This window comes from Schistocerca americana, chromosome 1, assembly GCF_021461395.2.
Source record: "Schistocerca americana isolate TAMUIC-IGC-003095 chromosome 1, iqSchAmer2.1, whole genome shotgun sequence".
Lineage (NCBI taxonomy): Eukaryota > Metazoa > Arthropoda > Insecta > Orthoptera > Acrididae > Schistocerca > Schistocerca americana.
Genome location: NC_060119.1, coordinates 416,879,542 through 416,897,346, shown reverse-complemented (window position 1 = coordinate 416,897,346; position 17,805 = coordinate 416,879,542). Strand labels below are relative to the sequence as shown.

Genomic DNA, 17,805 nt, shown 5'->3' with positions numbered 1-17,805 from the left:
TGTGGGGAGGGCTGGGTGGTTGATATTAGCCCAAGCTTGGTGCCAGATGACCGACGGTCGTCTGTCCTCCAATTTATGTGGTGTGGGCTGGCTCTCGAAGCGCCTAGTAAAGGCGCTTCGATGTGCGTGCCTTGTCGGTGGCCACTGTTAGGACGTAACTTTGATTGAGGTAATAGACCTTGACTGCCGTCATCCGGAATGTAATATGTGTCAAACATACTGGTTCACGCGCCGATTGTGGGCGATAACGGTCGAAAAGCACCGCTGTTGTCCCACCTGGGTCAATCTCACGCAAAGTGGCGATACGGTGAATCAGGATTGCCGCACATTTGTGGGGAAAGTCAATGAGTCCAAGGCCACCATCGACCTTTGGCAGTGTACAAGTCTGTGCATCAACTTTGAATAGTGCATGCCGCCACAACAGGCAATATACTGTTTGTGAGATGGCTCTGCTGATTTGTTTCGGTAGCGTAAGGAGTTGTGCTACATACCATGCCCGTTATAGGATGTAAGTATTAATCAGTTGGATTCGTTGATGGAGGTCGAGTCGTCGATCAGTGTGACTCACGCAAAGTCCTCTGATGCGCGTGAGAATCCGCCTGCACGTGAGTGTTAACATGCGCTGCGGACAGGCAGTCACCTCAAGACCCAAGGTACGTTGATCCCCTACAATCCGGAACCATGGGCGCTCGATGGTCAATGATCGTGGTCCTAGTGGGATTAGCACCATTTTGTTGGATTTTAAAATGGCACCGGATGCTCGTTCATAAACGTGGAGGACTCGGCGAACTGAATCGATGTCCCTGGCGTTTGCTACAAACACACCTACACCATCCGCGTATGCCGCACTGCGGAAGGTGACGCCTGGGAAAGGAACACCATCGACCATCCGTCCGATGTCACGCAGCACGGGGTCCAAAGCGATAAAATACACTGACAAGGGACACCCTTGTCGAACTGATCATCTGATGGGAACTGGTCGTGATCTGCAGCCGTTCACAATGATTGTGGAATTTGCTCCATCCAAGAAGTGCCGGATGACTCTTATGAAGTGCTCCCCGAAACCCATCCGCGACATAACGGCCAGCACGTAAGGATGGGACACCCTATCGAAGGCACCGGCGAAATCTAGGGATCAATTGCAGCCGGGGTACGAGCGTCGGCGGTGGGTGAGTAAGACAGCATCACGGTATATAGAAGCAGTGGTGAAGGTGGTTCGATTCGAAACGCCACATGATTGAGTGGGACAAAGTACCTTATTCGTTACCTGTTTAAGACGTGAAGCCACACTTCGTGCCACCAACTTATAAACAGTGTTAAGAACGGTGATGGGACGTATGTCTCTAGCCCAACAGTCGCCTGTGACCTTTGGATTAAGGGCAATACATACAGCTAGAAAATCGGCGGGTAGCTCGCAACCAGCAAAAATCTCCTCGCACATTTTGCAGAAGTGGTCTCCTAACAGGCCGGAAAACCTAGCACTTCAATTAGTGCTGGAATGGCACAATCGAAGGGCGGTATCCTTGCGGAGTACCGCCAGAGATGAAAAACCGCAGTGTCAGGGCCTAAATGCTTGCAGCATGTACGCTCCACATGTGGGGGTCACACACGGTGGTGCGGGCCGATATGGCAACAGGCGACCGTCGAAAACATCGCAAAAGCAAGTGCCGGAGGGAACGACAAAATACGAGAGCACTCGTCAACAGCCCAGTACCACCCTCCATGTCGAGGAGTAAACTGCGACTCCCATTTGAACGCCGCTAGCTGCCAGGCCAGTGGAGAAGCCGTGAGGCCGCCCCACAGCAGCGCCAGGCCGGAGCGAGCTATACTGGCACGAGCTACACCTAGCCGAGTGCTTACATCGTCCACCGCCTACTGTATATGTGTGTGTGCGTGTGTACCACGTATTCTGCGTGCGTGCGGCGGCGACGACGACGACGACGTTCGCGAGGAGCTAAGGTTATAACTCCAAAAAATATTATTAAAATTATCTGCGATAGGACCATAAGAGACGCTAACGAGGCATCCGAAGGCACTGTCCTGTGCCACCATAAATTACCAGCCTAGCGTAATGCGGCTGCAAGTGCGGTCCGGCTAACCGCAAAAAAAAAAAAAAAAAAAAAAAAAAAAATTCTTAAGATAATCTTAAATTAATTAAAAGAAATCGTGGTGTGTAAGCAACTAACTACTGGGCACATCAACAACTACGACAAGTTTTGCTACCAGCGGAATATCTGATCACTGCAGAATGTTAACCCATTTCAGGCTGTGTTTTAATTAATATTAGGTGGGCCGATCCCGACGGTACTGCAATGCCGAGCCAACCCGCGACAGAGGTGGAGCTCCGTCATAAGCCAAAAATGAGTTTAATATTCTGGTCGTGCAATGCAGGACGTATCAGATATTAAGCTGATAAGAACAGATACTACACTTTTTTTCCCTCCTACCTCCCCTATAGGCCTACCTTTTCCTCTCCAAAAATGCCGCCATTCTCTGGTGTCGACGCAGCACGTAAAGCAGGGTGTTGTTAGCAGCAAGACTTATTGCCATAAACCGAAAATAAAAGCGGAGGCATACTCTGCTATGCCTCAGGGGGCGACGACACACTCCTCAGAAACACACTTCCCTCTGCAGGTGTGAGGCAAGTGATGATGTTAAAAACTAAATAGAAAGAAATAAATAAAGACAGAAATGAAGGGAAAAAAAAAAAAAACAGCGACGGTAGCACACTCAAACGAAACTGGCGAGATAATCCCATAGCCCATAGAATTAACGAAGTAATAATCCTCTAAGATAGATTATGTGCTTTCCAATTTTCCAATAATTTTTCATACAACGTTCACACAATTTCCATGTAACCAATTTCCGTATTATCAGTATCATAGAACAGTCTACTCTAGTGAGGCCCAGAAGGCCAATATCAAACCTGGGGTATGGTTAAGTCAAGAGTAGTTTGAAAGTCCGAGTGACAAAGATCCAGGGGTACACTCAGGCAATTCTTATACGAGGTGCCTTACTCAGCCTGGAACACCTTTTGATAACCATGAACCATTGCAACTTTAAGAAATCTTGCAAAAGTAATGGTATATTTCCGGTCACATTCCGCCTGGCGATGCTGGCTCCAAAGGTAGTCCATGAAAGAGACAGCATCGGTGAGGCAAAAGTCATAGATCGTGAAAATGGTGTGGCCCAAGAGCCACACCACTGCGTTATGTCGTTTTCGGGGGTTGGTCTGAATATCAGGGGTAAGGAACCAGTCGATTGGCACATAGTCCAGTGTAGTCCCACCGATCAGCGCTAATAGCACACGTGCAAGGTCCCACACTTCTGTGACGTGAGGGCATAAGAGACGATGCTCTCTGGTGTCTACGTCACCACATCGGTCGCAAGCAGCCGAGGGCCATAGGCGGATGGCCGCCAAGCGATGATTAGTGGGTATTAAATTGTTTACAACGCGATACCATAGCGCTGAAACTTCTGTGGGGAGGGCTGGGTGGTTGATATTAGCCCAAGCTTGGTGCCAGATGACCGACGGTCGTCTGTCCTCCAATTTATGTGGTGTGGGCTGGCTCTCGAAGCGCCTAGTAAAGGCGCTTCGATGTGCGTGCCTTGTCGGTGGCCACTGTTAGGACGTAACTTTGATTGAGGTAATAGACCTTGACTGCCGTCATCCGGAATGTAATATGTGTCAAACATACTGGTTCACGCGCCGATTGTGGGCGATAACGGTCGAAAAGCACCGCTGTTGTCCCACCTGGGTCAATCTCACGCAAAGTGGCGATACGGTGAATCAGGATTGCCGCACATTTGTGGGGAAAGTCAATGAGTCCAAGGCCACCATCGACCTTTGGCAGTGTACAAGTCTGTGCATCAACTTTGAATAGTGCATGCCGCCACAACAGGCAATATACTGTTTGTGAGATGGCTCTGCTGGTTTGTTTCGGTAGCGTAAGGAGTTGTGCTACATACCATGCCCGTTATAGGATGTAAGTATTAATCAGTTGGATTCGTTGATGGAGGTCGAGTCGTCGATCAGTGTGACTCACGCAAAGTCCTCTGATGCGCGTGAGAATCCGCCTGCACGTGAGTGTTAACATGCGCTGCGGACAGGCAGTCACCTCAAGACCCAAGGTACGTTGATCCCCTACAATCCGGAACCATGGGCGCTCGATGGTCAATGATCGTGGTCCTAGTGGGATTAGCACCATTTTGTTGGATTTTAAAATGGCACCGGATGCTCGTTCATAAACGTGGAGGACTCGGCGAACTGAATCGATGTCCCTGGCGTTTGCTACAAACACACCTACACCATCCGCGTATGCCGCACTGCGGAAGGTGACGCCTGGGAAAGGAACACCATCGACCATCCGTCCGATGTCACGCAGCACGGGGTCCAAAGCGATAAAATACACTGACAAGGGACACCCTTGTCGAACTGATCATCTGATGGGAACTGGTCGTGATCTGCAGCCGTTCACAATGATTGTGGAATTTGCTCCATCCAAGAAGTGCCGGATGACTCTTATGAAGTGCTCCCCGAAACCCATCCGCGACATAACGGCCAGCACGTAAGGATGGGACACCCTATCGAAGGCACCGGCGAAATCTAGGGATCAATTGCAGCCGGGGTACGAGCGTCGGCGGTGGGTGAGTAAGACAGCATCACGGTATATAGAAGCAGTGGTGAAGGTGGTTCGATTCGAAACGCCACATGATTGAGTGGGACAAAGTACCTTATTCGTTACCTGTTTAAGACGTGAAGCCACACTTCGTGCCACCAACTTATAAACAGTGTTAAGAACGGTGATGGGACGTATGTCTCTAGCCCAACAGTCGCCTGTGACCTTTGGATTAAGGGCAATACATACAGCTAGAAAATCGGCGGGTAGCTCGCAACCAGCAAAAATCTCCTCGCACATTTTGCAGAAGTGGTCTCCTAACAGGCCGGAAAACCTAGCACTTCAATTAGTGCTGGAATGGCACAATCGAAGGGCGGTATCCTTGCGGAGTACCGCCAGAGATGAAAAACCGCAGTGTCAGGGCCTAAATGCTTGCAGCATGTACGCTCCACATGTGGGGGTCACACACGGTGGTGCGGGCCGATATGGCAACAGGCGACCGTCGAAAACATCGCAAAAGCAAGTGCCGGAGGGAACGACAAAATACGAGAGCACTCGTCAACAGCCCAGTACCACCCTCCATGTCGAGGAGTAAACTGCGACTCCCATTTGAACGCCGCTAGCTGCCAGGCCAGTGGAGAAGCCGTGAGGCCGCCCCACAGCAGCGCCAGGCCGGAGCGAGCTATACTGGCACGAGCTACACCTAGCCGAGTGCTTACATCGTCCACCGCCTACTGTATATGTGTGTGTGCGTGTGTACCACGTATTCTGCGTGCGTGCGGCGGCGACGACGACGACGTTCGCGAGGAGCTAAGGTTATAACTCCAAAAAATATTATTAAAATTATCTGCGATAGGACCATAAGAGACGCTAACGAGGCATCCGAAGGCACTGTCCTGTGCCACCATAAATTACCAGCCTAGCGTAATGCGGCTGCAAGTGCGGTCCGGCTAACCGCAAAAAAAAAAAAAAAAAAAAAAAAAAAAAATTCTTAAGATAATCTTAAATTAATTAAAAGAAATCGTGGTGTGTAAGCAACTAACTACTGGGCACATCAACAACTACGACAAGTTTTGCTACCAGCGGAATATCTGATCACTGCAGAATGTTAACCCATTTCAGGCTGTGTTTTAATTAATATTAGGTGGGCCGATCCCGACGGTACTGCAATGCCGAGCCAACCCGCGACAGAGGTGGAGCTCCGTCATAAGCCAAAAATGAGTTTAATATTCTGGTCGTGCAATGCAGGACGTATCAGATATTAAGCTGATAAGAACAGATACTACACTTTTTTTCCCTCCTACCTCCCCTATAGGCCTACCTTTTCCTCTCCAAAAATGCCGCCATTCTCTGGTGTCGACGCAGCACGTAAAGCAGGGTGTTGTTAGCAGCAAGACTTATTGCCATAAACCGAAAATAAAAGCGGAGGCATACTCTGCTATGCCTCAGGGGGCGACGACACACTCCTCAGAAACACACTTCCCTCTGCAGGTGTGAGGCAAGTGATGATGTTAAAAACTAAATAGAAAGAAATAAATAAAGACAGAAATGAAGGGAAAAAAAAAAAACAGCGACGGTAGCACACTCAAACGAAACTGGCGAGATAATCCCATAGCCCATAGAATTAACGAAGTAATAATCCTCTAAGATAGATTATGTGCTTTCCAATTTTCCAATAATTTTTCATACAACGTTCACACAATTTCCATGTAACCAATTTCCGTATTATCAGTATCATAGAACAGTCTACTCTAGTGAGGCCCAGAAGGCCAATATCAAACCTGGGGTATGGTTAAGTCAAGAGTAGTTTGAAAGTCCGAGTGACAAAGATCCAGGGGTACACTCAGGCAATTCTTATACGAGGTGCCTTACTCAGCCTGGAACACCTTTTGATAACCATGAACCATTGCAACTTTAAGAAATCTTGCAAAAGTAATGGTATATTTCCGGTCACATTCCGCCTGGCGATGCTGGCTCCAAAGGTAGTCCATGAAAGAGACAGCATCGGTGAGGCAAAAGTCATAGATCGTGAAAATGGTGTGGCCCAAGAGCCACACCACTGCGTTATGTCGTTTTCGGGGGTTGGTCTGAATATCAGGGGTAAGGAACCAGTCGATTGGCACATAGTCCAGTGTAGTCCCACCGATCAGCGCTAATAGCACACGTGCAAGGTCCCACACTTCTGTGACGTGAGGGCATAAGAGACGATGCTCTCTGGTGTCTACGTCACCACATCGGTCGCAAGCAGCCGAGGGCCATAGGCGGATGGCCGCCAAGCGATGATTAGTGGGTATTAAATTGTTTACAACGCGATACCATAGCGCTGAAACTTCTGTGGGGAGGGCTGGGTGGTTGATATTAGCCCAAGCTTGGTGCCAGATGACCGACGGTCGTCTGTCCTCCAATTTATGTGGTGTGGGCTGGCTCTCGAAGCGCCTAGTAAAGGCGCTTCGATGTGCGTGCCTTGTCGGTGGCCACTGTTAGGACGTAACTTTGATTGAGGTAATAGACCTTGACTGCCGTCATCCGGAATGTAATATGTGTCAAACATACTGGTTCACGCGCCGATTGTGGGCGATAACGGTCGAAAAGCACCGCTGTTGTCCCACCTGGGTCAATCTCACGCAAAGTGGCGATACGGTGAATCAGGATTGCCGCACATTTGTGGGGAAAGTCAATGAGTCCAAGGCCACCATCGACCTTTGGCAGTGTACAAGTCTGTGCATCAACTTTGAATAGTGCATGCCGCCACAACAGGCAATATACTGTTTGTGAGATGGCTCTGCTGGTTTGTTTCGGTAGCGTAAGGAGTTGTGCTACATACCATGCCCGTTATAGGATGTAAGTATTAATCAGTTGGATTCGTTGATGGAGGTCGAGTCGTCGATCAGTGTGACTCACGCAAAGTCCTCTGATGCGCGTGAGAATCCGCCTGCACGTGAGTGTTAACATGCGCTGCGGACAGGCAGTCACCTCAAGACCCAAGGTACGTTGATCCCCTACAATCCGGAACCATGGGCGCTCGATGGTCAATGATCGTGGTCCTAGTGGGATTAGCACCATTTTGTTGGATTTTAAAATGGCACCGGATGCTCGTTCATAAACGTGGAGGACTCGGCGAACTGAATCGATGTCCCTGGCGTTTGCTACAAACACACCTACACCATCCGCGTATGCCGCACTGCGGAAGGTGACGCCTGGGAAAGGAACACCATCGACCATCCGTCCGATGTCACGCAGCACGGGGTCCAAAGCGATAAAATACACTGACAAGGGACACCCTTGTCGAACTGATCATCTGATGGGAACTGGTCGTGATCTGCAGCCGTTCACAATGATTGTGGAATTTGCTCCATCCAAGAAGTGCCGGATGACTCTTATGAAGTGCTCCCCGAAACCCATCCGCGACATAACGGCCAGCACGTAAGGATGGGACACCCTATCGAAGGCACCGGCGAAATCTAGGGATCAATTGCAGCCGGGGTACGAGCGTCGGCGGTGGGTGAGTAAGACAGCATCACGGTATATAGAAGCAGTGGTGAAGGTGGTTCGATTCGAAACGCCACATGATTGAGTGGGACAAAGTACCTTATTCGTTACCTGTTTAAGACGTGAAGCCACACTTCGTGCCACCAACTTATAAACAGTGTTAAGAACGGTGATGGGACGTATGTCTCTAGCCCAACAGTCGCCTGTGACCTTTGGATTAAGGGCAATACATACAGCTAGAAAATCGGCGGGTAGCTCGCAACCAGCAAAAATCTCCTCGCACATTTTGCAGAAGTGGTCTCCTAACAGGCCGGAAAACCTAGCACTTCAATTAGTGCTGGAATGGCACAATCGAAGGGCGGTATCCTTGCGGAGTACCGCCAGAGATGAAAAACCGCAGTGTCAGGGCCTAAATGCTTGCAGCATGTACGCTCCACATGTGGGGGTCACACACGGTGGTGCGGGCCGATATGGCAACAGGCGACCGTCGAAAACATCGCAAAAGCAAGTGCCGGAGGGAACGACAAAATACGAGAGCACTCGTCAACAGCCCAGTACCACCCTCCATGTCGAGGAGTAAACTGCGACTCCCATTTGAACGCCGCTAGCTGCCAGGCCAGTGGAGAAGCCGTGAGGCCGCCCCACAGCAGCGCCAGGCCGGAGCGAGCTATACTGGCACGAGCTACACCTAGCCGAGTGCTTACATCGTCCACCGCCTACTGTATATGTGTGTGTGCGTGTGTACCACGTATTCTGCGTGCGTGCGGCGGCGACGACGACGACGTTCGCGAGGAGCTAAGGTTATAACTCCAAAAAATATTATTAAAATTATCTGCGATAGGACCATAAGAGACGCTAACGAGGCATCCGAAGGCACTGTCCTGTGCCACCATAAATTACCAGCCTAGCGTAATGCGGCTGCAAGTGCGGTCCGGCTAACCGCAAAAAAAAAAAAAAAAAAAAAAAAATAAATTCTTAAGATAATCTTAAATTAATTAAAAGAAATCGTGGTGTGTAAGCAACTAACTACTGGGCACATCAACAACTACGACAAGTTTTGCTACCAGCGGAATATCTGATCACTGCAGAATGTTAACCCATTTCAGGCTGTGTTTTAATTAATATTAGGTGGGCCGATCCCGACGGTACTGCAATGCCGAGCCAACCCGCGACAGAGGTGGAGCTCCGTCATAAGCCAAAAATGAGTTTAATATTCTGGTCGTGCAATGCAGGACGTATCAGATATTAAGCTGATAAGAACAGATACTACACTTTTTTTCCCTCCTACCTCCCCTATAGGCCTACCTTTTCCTCTCCAAAAATGCCGCCATTCTCTGGTGTCGACGCAGCACGTAAAGCAGGGTGTTGTTAGCAGCAAGACTTATTGCCATAAACCGAAAATAAAAGCGGAGGCATACTCTGCTATGCCTCAGGGGGCGACGACACACTCCTCAGAAACACACTTCCCTCTGCAGGTGTGAGGCAAGTGATGATGTTAAAAACTAAATAGAAAGAAATAAATAAAGACAGAAATGAAGGCAAAAAAAAAAAAAACAGCGACGGTAGCACACTCAAACGAAACTGGCGAGATAATCCCATAGCCCATAGAATTAACGAAGTAATAATCCTCTAAGATAGATTATGTGCTTTCCAATTTTCCAATAATTTTTCATACAACGTTCACACAATTTCCATGTAACCAATTTCCGTATTATCAGTATCATAGAACAGTCTACTCTAGTGAGGCCCAGAAGGCCAATATCAAACCTGGGGTATGGTTAAGTCAAGAGTAGTTTGAAAGTCCGAGTGACAAAGATCCAGGGGTACACTCAGGCAATTCTTATACGAGGTGCCTTACTCAGCCTGGAACACCTTTTGATAACCATGAACCATTGCAACTTTAAGAAATCTTGCAAAAGTAATGGTATATTTCCGGTCACATTCCGCCTGGCGATGCTGGCTCCAAAGGTAGTCCATGAAAGAGACAGCATCGGTGAGGCAAAAGTCATAGATCGTGAAAATGGTGTGGCCCAAGAGCCACACCACTGCGTTATGTCGTTTTCGGGGGTTGGTCTGAATATCAGGGGTAAGGAACCAGTTGATTGGCACATAGTCCAGTGTAGTCCCACCGATCAGCGCTAATAGCACACGTGCAAGGTCCCACACTTCTGTGACGTGAGGGCATAAGAGACGATGCTCTCTGGTGTCTACGTCACCACATCGGTCGCAAGCAGCCGAGGGCCATAGGCGGATGGCCGCCAAGCGATGATTAGTGGGTATTAAATTGTTTACAACGCGATACCATAGCGCTGAAACTTCTGTGGGGAGGGCTGGGTGGTTGATATTAGCCCAAGCTTGGTGCCAGATGACCGACGGTCGTCTGTCCTCCAATTTATGTGGTGTGGGCTGGCTCTCGAAGCGCCTAGTAAAGGCGCTTCGATGTGCGTGCCTTGTCGGTGGCCACTGTTAGGACGTAACTTTGATTGAGGTAATAGACCTTGACTGCCGTCATCCGGAATGTAATATGTGTCAAACATACTGGTTCACGCGCCGATTGTGGGCGATAACGGTCGAAAAGCACCGCTGTTGTCCCACCTGGGTCAATCTCACGCAAAGTGGCGATACGGTGAATCAGGATTGCCGCACATTTGTGGGGAAAGTCAATGAGTCCAAGGCCACCATCGACCTTTGGCAGTGTACAAGTCTGTGCATCAACTTTGAATAGTGCATGCCGCCACAACAGGCAATATACTGTTTGTGAGATGGCTCTGCTGGTTTGTTTCGGTAGCGTAAGGAGTTGTGCTACATACCATGCCCGTTATAGGATGTAAGTATTAATCAGTTGGATTCGTTGATGGAGGTCGAGTCGTCGATCAGTGTGACTCACGCAAAGTCCTCTGATGCGCGTGAGAATCCGCCTGCACGTGAGTGTTAACATGCGCTGCGGACAGGCAGTCACCTCAAGACCCAAGGTACGTTGATCCCCTACATTCCGGAACCATGGGCGCTCGATGGTCAATGATCGTGGTCCTAGTGGGATTAGCACCATTTTGTTGGATTTTAAAATGGCACCGGATGCTCGTTCATAAACGTGGAGGACTCGGCGAACTGAATCGATGTCCCTGGCGTTTGCTACAAACACACCTACACCATCCGCGTATGCCGCACTGCGGAAGGTGACGCCTGGGAAAGGAACACCATCGACCATCCGTCCGATGTCACGCAGCACGGGGTCCAAAGCGATAAAATACACTGACAAGGGACACCCTTGTCGAACTGATCATCTGATGGGAACTGGTCGTGATCTGCAGCCGTTCACAATGATTGTGGAATTTGCTCCATCCAAGAAGTGCCGGATGACTCTTATGAAGTGCTCCCCGAAACCCATCCGCGACATAACGGCCAGCACGTAAGGATGTAACACCCTATCGAAGGCACCGGCGAAATCTAGGGATCAATTGCAGCCGGGGTACGAGCGTCGGCGGTGGGTGAGTAAGACAGCATCACGGTATATAGAAGCAGTGGTGAAGGTGGTTCGATTCGAAACGCCACATGATTGAGTGGGACAAAGTACCTTATTCGTTACCTGTTTAAGACGTGAAGCCACACTTCGTGCCACCAACTTATAAACAGTGTTAAGAACGGTGATGGGACGTATGTCTCTAGCCCAACAGTCGCCTGTGACCTTTGGATTAAGGGCAATACATACAGCTAGAAAATCGGCGGGTAGCTCGCAACCAGCAAAAATCTCCTCGCACATTTTGCAGAAGTGGTCTCCTAACAGGCCGGAAAACCTAGCACTTCAATTAGTGCTGGAATGGCACAATCGAAGGGCGGTATCCTTGCGGAGTACCGCCAGAGATGAAAAACCGCAGTGTCAGGGCCTAAATGCTTGCAGCATGTACGCTCCACATGTGGGGGTCACACACGGTGGTGCGGGCCGATATGGCAACAGGCGACCGTCGAAAACATCGCAAAAGCAAGTGCCGGAGGGAACGACAAAATACGAGAGCACTCGTCAACAGCCCAGTACCACCCTCCATGTCGAGGAGTAAACTGCGACTCCCATTTGAACGCCGCTAGCTGCCAGGCCAGTGGAGAAGCCGTGAGGCCGCCCCACAGCAGCGCCAGGCCGGAGCGAGCTATACTGGCACGAGCTACACCTAGCCGAGTGCTTACATCGTCCACCGCCTACTGTATATGTGTGTGTGCGTGTGTACCACGTATTCTGCGTGCGTGCGGCGGCGACGACGACGACGTTCGCGAGGAGCTAAGGTTATAACTCCAAAAAATATTATTAAAATTATCTGCGATAGGACCATAAGAGACGCTAACGAGGCATCCGAAGGCACTGTCCTGTGCCACCATAAATTACCAGCCTAGCGTAATGCGGCTGCAAGTGCGGTCCGGCTAACCGCAAAAAAAAAAAAAAAAAAAAAAAAAAAAATTCTTAAGATAATCTTAAATTAATTAAAAGAAATCGTGGTGTGTAAGCAACTAACTACTGGGCACATCAACAACTACGACAAGTTTTGCTACCAGCGGAATATCTGATCACTGCAGAATGTTAACCCATTTCAGGCTGTGTTTTAATTAATATTAGGTGGGCCGATCCCGACGGTACTGCAATGCCGAGCCAACCCGCGACAGAGGTGGAGCTCCGTCATAAGCCAAAAATGAGTTTAATATTCTGGTCGTGCAATGCAGGACGTATCAGATATTAAGCTGATAAGAACAGATACTACACTTTTTTTCCCTCCTACCTCCCCTATAGGCCTACCTTTTCCTCTCCAAAAATGCCGCCATTCTCTGGTGTCGACGCAGCACGTAAAGCAGGGTGTTGTTAGCAGCAAGACTTATTGCCATAAACCGAAAATAAAAGCGGAGGCATACTCTGCTATGCCTCAGGGGGCGACGACACACTCCTCAGAAACACACTTCCCTCTGCAGGTGTGAGGCAAGTGATGATGTTAAAAACTAAATAGAAAGAAATAAATAAAGACAGAAATGAAGGGAAAAAAAAAAAACAGCGACGGTAGCACACTCAAACGAAACTGGCGAGATAATCCCATAGCCCATAGAATTAACGAAGTAATAATCCTCTAAGATAGATTATGTGCTTTCCAATTTTCCAATAATTTTTCATACAACGTTCACACAATTTCCATGTAACCAATTTCCGTATTATCAGTATCATAGAACAGTCTACTCTAGTGAGGCCCAGAAGGCCAATATCAAACCTGGGGTATGGTTAAGTCAAGAGTAGTTTGAAAGTCCGAGTGACAAAGATCCAGGGGTACACTCAGGCAATTCTTATACGAGGTGCCTTACTCAGCCTGGAACACCTTTTGATAACCATGAACCATTGCAACTTTAAGAAATCTTGCAAAAGTAATGGTATATTTCCGGTCACATTCCGCCTGGCGATGCTGGCTCCAAAGGTAGTCCATGAAAGAGACAGCATCGGTGAGGCAAAAGTCATAGATCGTGAAAATGGTGTGGCCCAAGAGCCACACCACTGCGTTATGTCGTTTTCGGGGGTTGGTCTGAATATCAGGGGTAAGGAACCAGTCGATTGGCACATAGTCCAGTGTAGTCCCACCGATCAGCGCTAATAGCACACGTGCAAGGTCCCACACTTCTGTGACGTGAGGGCATAAGAGACGATGCTCTCTGGTGTCTACGTCACCACATCGGTCGCAAGCAGCCGAGGGCCATAGGCGGATGGCCGCCAAGCGATGATTAGTGGGTATTAAATTGTTTACAACGCGATACCATGGTGGTGGTGGTTGTTGGATGTTTAAGGGGGACTAAACAGCGAAGGTCATCAGTCCCCCATTCCAAAATCAGGCGAGCCGGAAATCGACGAAGCAGATAAAAACCAAAGGGGGGGGAGACGGCCCCCCAGGCGCTAAAAGCACACAAATCCAGCAACAAACACTACAGACAAGAACAGGACATAGGAACACCAGACAGAAAGAAACAGAAAGAAACAGAAGAAAGGAAGATGGCCGGAGACTGGTTGACTGACCACGAGATCAAAAATGGGAAAGAGTCAACCAGCTCACGGCACACCAGAACAGCAACAGACACAAGGACAATAGACACAGAAAGGGAAAGGCGCAGGACCTCCCTAAATCGAACCATAAAACGGACTACCACGGATAAAATTTAAAACGGTATCAGCCATGGAGGCATCGTCGGATAAAACCAAAGCCAAAGTGCCCGGGAGATTAAAAGATTGCCGGAGTGTGCGCAGTCGAGGACACTCCAGCAAAATGTGGCCGACCGTCAGCCGGGACCCACACCGACACAAGGGGGGATCCTCCTGACGCAACAGATGGCCGTGCGTCAGGTAGGTATGGCCGATGCGCAGCCGACATAGGACTACCGAGTCCCTGCGAGAAGCCCGCAGGGAGGAACGCCACACATCGGTCGTCCCCTTGACAGCCCGTAGTTTATTCGGGGCTGTCATGCCACGCCACTCAGCAGCCCACACCCCAAGTACCTTACGGCGCAACACCAGCTGCTGGTCGCGAGCCGTAAGGCCGATATCCAAAGCTGGGGCGTCTATCGCCCCTTTGGCCAGCCTGTCTACACGTTCGTTCCCTGGGATGCCAACATGACCGGGCGTCCAAACCAGGACCACTGAACCACCAGAACGGGCAATGGCGGAAACAGCCTCCTGAATGGAGGACACCAGAGGAGAGGAGGGATAGCAGCGGTCGATGGCCTGAAGGCTGCTCAGGGAGTCACTGCAGATGACAACGGACCTACCTGAGCAGAAACGCATGTGCTCAAGAGCGCGCAAGATGGCCACCAGCTCTGCAGTAAAAATACTGCAGCCAGCCGGCAAGGAGCGTTGCTCAACATGGTCAGAGTGAGCAAAGGCGTAGGCAGTGCGACCATCAACCAGGGAACCATCAGTGTAGACAGTCTCACAGTCCGAAAATGAGGCGAGGAGAGCAAGAAATCGGCGACGGAGGGCCACAGGCGGAACCGAGTCCTTGGGTCCCTGTGCCAAGTCCAGACGGACGGACGGCCGGGACAAACACCAGGGAGGCGTAGGTGCATGGACCCGGAAGGGGGGCGGAAGAGGGAATGAACCCAAGTCCGACAGCAGGGACTGAACTCGGACAGCGACGGAAAGCCCAGACCTAGGTCGCCGTTCGGGCAGATGGAGGACCATGGCAGGGAAAAGCAGGCGACGATTGGGATGGCCTGGCGAGCAATGCACGTGGACAGCATAGTCGGCGAGCAGTCGATGGCGGCGAAACCGCAGCGGGGGAACCCCGGCCTCCACCAGTAAACTATCCACGGGGCTCGTACGAAAAGCGCCAGTTGCAAGCCGGACCCCACAGTGGTGTATGGGGTCTAACAACTTCAACACTGAGGGTGACGCAGACCCATAGGCCAGGCTCCCATAATCAAGCCGGGACTGCACAAGGGCTCTGTACAATTGCAGTAGCGTGCAGCGATCTGCACCCCAAGACGTGTGGCTAAGGCAGCGGAGGGCGTTGAGGTGCCGCCAGCATTTTTGCTTCAGCTGAGTAACATGAGGAACCCATGTGAGCCGGGCATCAAACACGAGTCCCAAGAAGCGGCAAGTGTCCACCACGTCAAGCAGGTGGCCGTCGAGGTAAAGTTCAGGATGAGGGTGGACCGTCCGACGCCTGCAGAAGTGCATAACCCGAGTCTTGGCAGCAGAGAACTGAAAACCATGAGCCAGAGCCCATGATGCTGCCTTGCGAACGGCGACTTGCAACCTGCGTTCGGCGACTCCCGTAGTCGTGGAGCTAAATGAGATGCAGAAGTCGTCGGCATACAAAGAAGGAGACACCGACGACCCCACTGCTGCAGCCAGACCATTAATGGCCACTAGAAATAACGAGACGCTCAACACCGAGCCCTGCGGGACCCCATTTTCCTGTATATAAGAGGAACTAGAGGTGGCACCGACTTGCACCCGGAAAGAGCGGCGCAATAAAAAGCTTTGAAGAAAAGCCGGGAGCCGACCACGAAGACCCCACCCATGCAACGTGGCGAGGATGTGATGCCTCCATGTGGTGTCATACGCCTTCCGCAGATCGAAAAATACAGCAACAAGGTGCTGACGTCGGGCAAAAGCCGTACGGACAGCAGATTCCAGCCGCACCAAATTGTCCACTGCAGACCGGCCCCGACGGAAGCCACCCTGGGATGGAGCGAGGAGACCGCGCGACTCAAGGACCCAACACAAACGCCGCCCCACCATACGTTCGAGCAATTTGCACAAAACGTTGGTGAGGGTAATGGGACGATAGCTGTCCACCGCCAGTGGGTCCGCACCGGGCTTCACGATGGGGACAATACAACGCGATACCATAGCGCTGAAACTTCTGTGGGGAGGGCTGGGTGGTTGATATTAGCCCAAGCTTGGTGCCAGATGACCGACGGTCGTCTGTCCTCCAATTTATGTGGTGTGGGCTGGCTCTCGAAGCGCCTAGTAAAGGCGCTTCGATGTGCGTGCCTTGTCGGTGGCCACTGTTAGGACGTAACTTTGATTGAGGTAATAGACCTTGACTGCCGTCATCCGGAATGTAATATGTGTCAAACATACTGGTTCACGCGCCGATTGTGGGCGATAACGGTCGAAAAGCACCGCTGTTGTCCCACCTGGGTCAATCTCACGCAAAATGGCGATACGGTGAATCAGGATTGCCGCACATTTGTGGGGAAAGGCAATGAGTCCAAGGCCACCATCGACCTTTGGCAGTGTACAAGTCTGTGCATCAACTTTGAATAGTGCATGCCGCCACAACAGGCAATATACTGTTTGTGAGATGGCTCTGCTGGTTTGTTTCGGTAGCGTAAGGAGTTGTGCTACATACCATGCCCGTTATAGGATGTAAGTATTAATCAGTTGGATTCGTTGATGGAGGTCGAGTCGTCGATCAGTGTGACTCACGCAAAGTCCTCTGATGCGCGTGAGAATCCGCCTGCACGTGAGTGTTAACATGCGCTGCGGACAGGCAGTCACCTCAAGACCCAAGGTACGTTGATCCCCTACAATCCGGAACCATGGGCGCTCGATGGTCAATGATCGTGGTCCTAGTGGGATTAGCACCATTTTGTTGGATTTTAAAATGGCACCGGATGCTCGTTCATAAACGTGGAGGACTCGGCGAACTGAATCGATGTCCCTGGCGTTTGCTACAAACACACCTACACCATCCGCGTATGCCGCACTGCGGAAGGTGACGCCTGGGAAAGGAACACCATCGACCATCCGTCCGATGTCACGCAGCACGGGGTCCAAAGCGATAAAATACACTGACAAGGGACACCCTTGTCGAACTGATCATCTGATGGGAACTGGTCGTGATCTGCAGCCGTTCACAATGATTGTGGAATTTGCTCCATCCAAGAAGTGCCGGATGACTCTTATGAAGTGCTCCCCGAAACCCATCCGCGACATAACGGCCAGCACGTAAGGATGGGACACCCTATCGAAGGCACCGGCGAAATCTAGGGATCAATTGCAGCCGGGGTACGAGCGTCGGCGGTGGGTGAGTAAGACAGCATCACGGTATATAGAAGCAGTGGTGAAGGTGGTTCGATTCGAAACGCCACATGATTGAGTGGGACAAAGTACCTTATTCGTTACCTGTTTAAGACGTGAAGCCACACTTCGTGCCACCAACTTATAAACAGTGTT

The 17,805-nt window shown here is 50.4% G+C and overlaps 4 non-coding genes across 4 annotated transcripts; all 4 read right to left on the bottom strand.

The window, feature by feature from the left end:
- Window positions 1–2,282: 2,282 nt before the first annotated feature.
- On the bottom strand, window positions 2,283–2,482 carry LOC124554274. Its single transcript, XR_006968337.1, has one exon. It is a non-coding gene; the product is annotated as a U2 spliceosomal RNA (small nuclear RNA).
- Window positions 2,483–5,758: 3,276 nt separating this feature from the next.
- On the bottom strand, window positions 5,759–5,958 carry LOC124554263. Its single transcript, XR_006968335.1, has one exon. It is a non-coding gene; the product is annotated as a U2 spliceosomal RNA (small nuclear RNA).
- A 3,273-nt stretch (window positions 5,959–9,231) lies between these two features.
- On the bottom strand, window positions 9,232–9,431 carry LOC124554252. Its single transcript, XR_006968328.1, has one exon. It is a non-coding gene; the product is annotated as a U2 spliceosomal RNA (small nuclear RNA).
- A 3,275-nt stretch (window positions 9,432–12,706) lies between these two features.
- LOC124554241 lies at window positions 12,707–12,906 on the bottom strand. The gene has a single exon (XR_006968325.1). It is a non-coding gene; the product is annotated as a U2 spliceosomal RNA (small nuclear RNA).
- Between the last annotated feature and the right edge of the window lie 4,899 nt (window positions 12,907–17,805).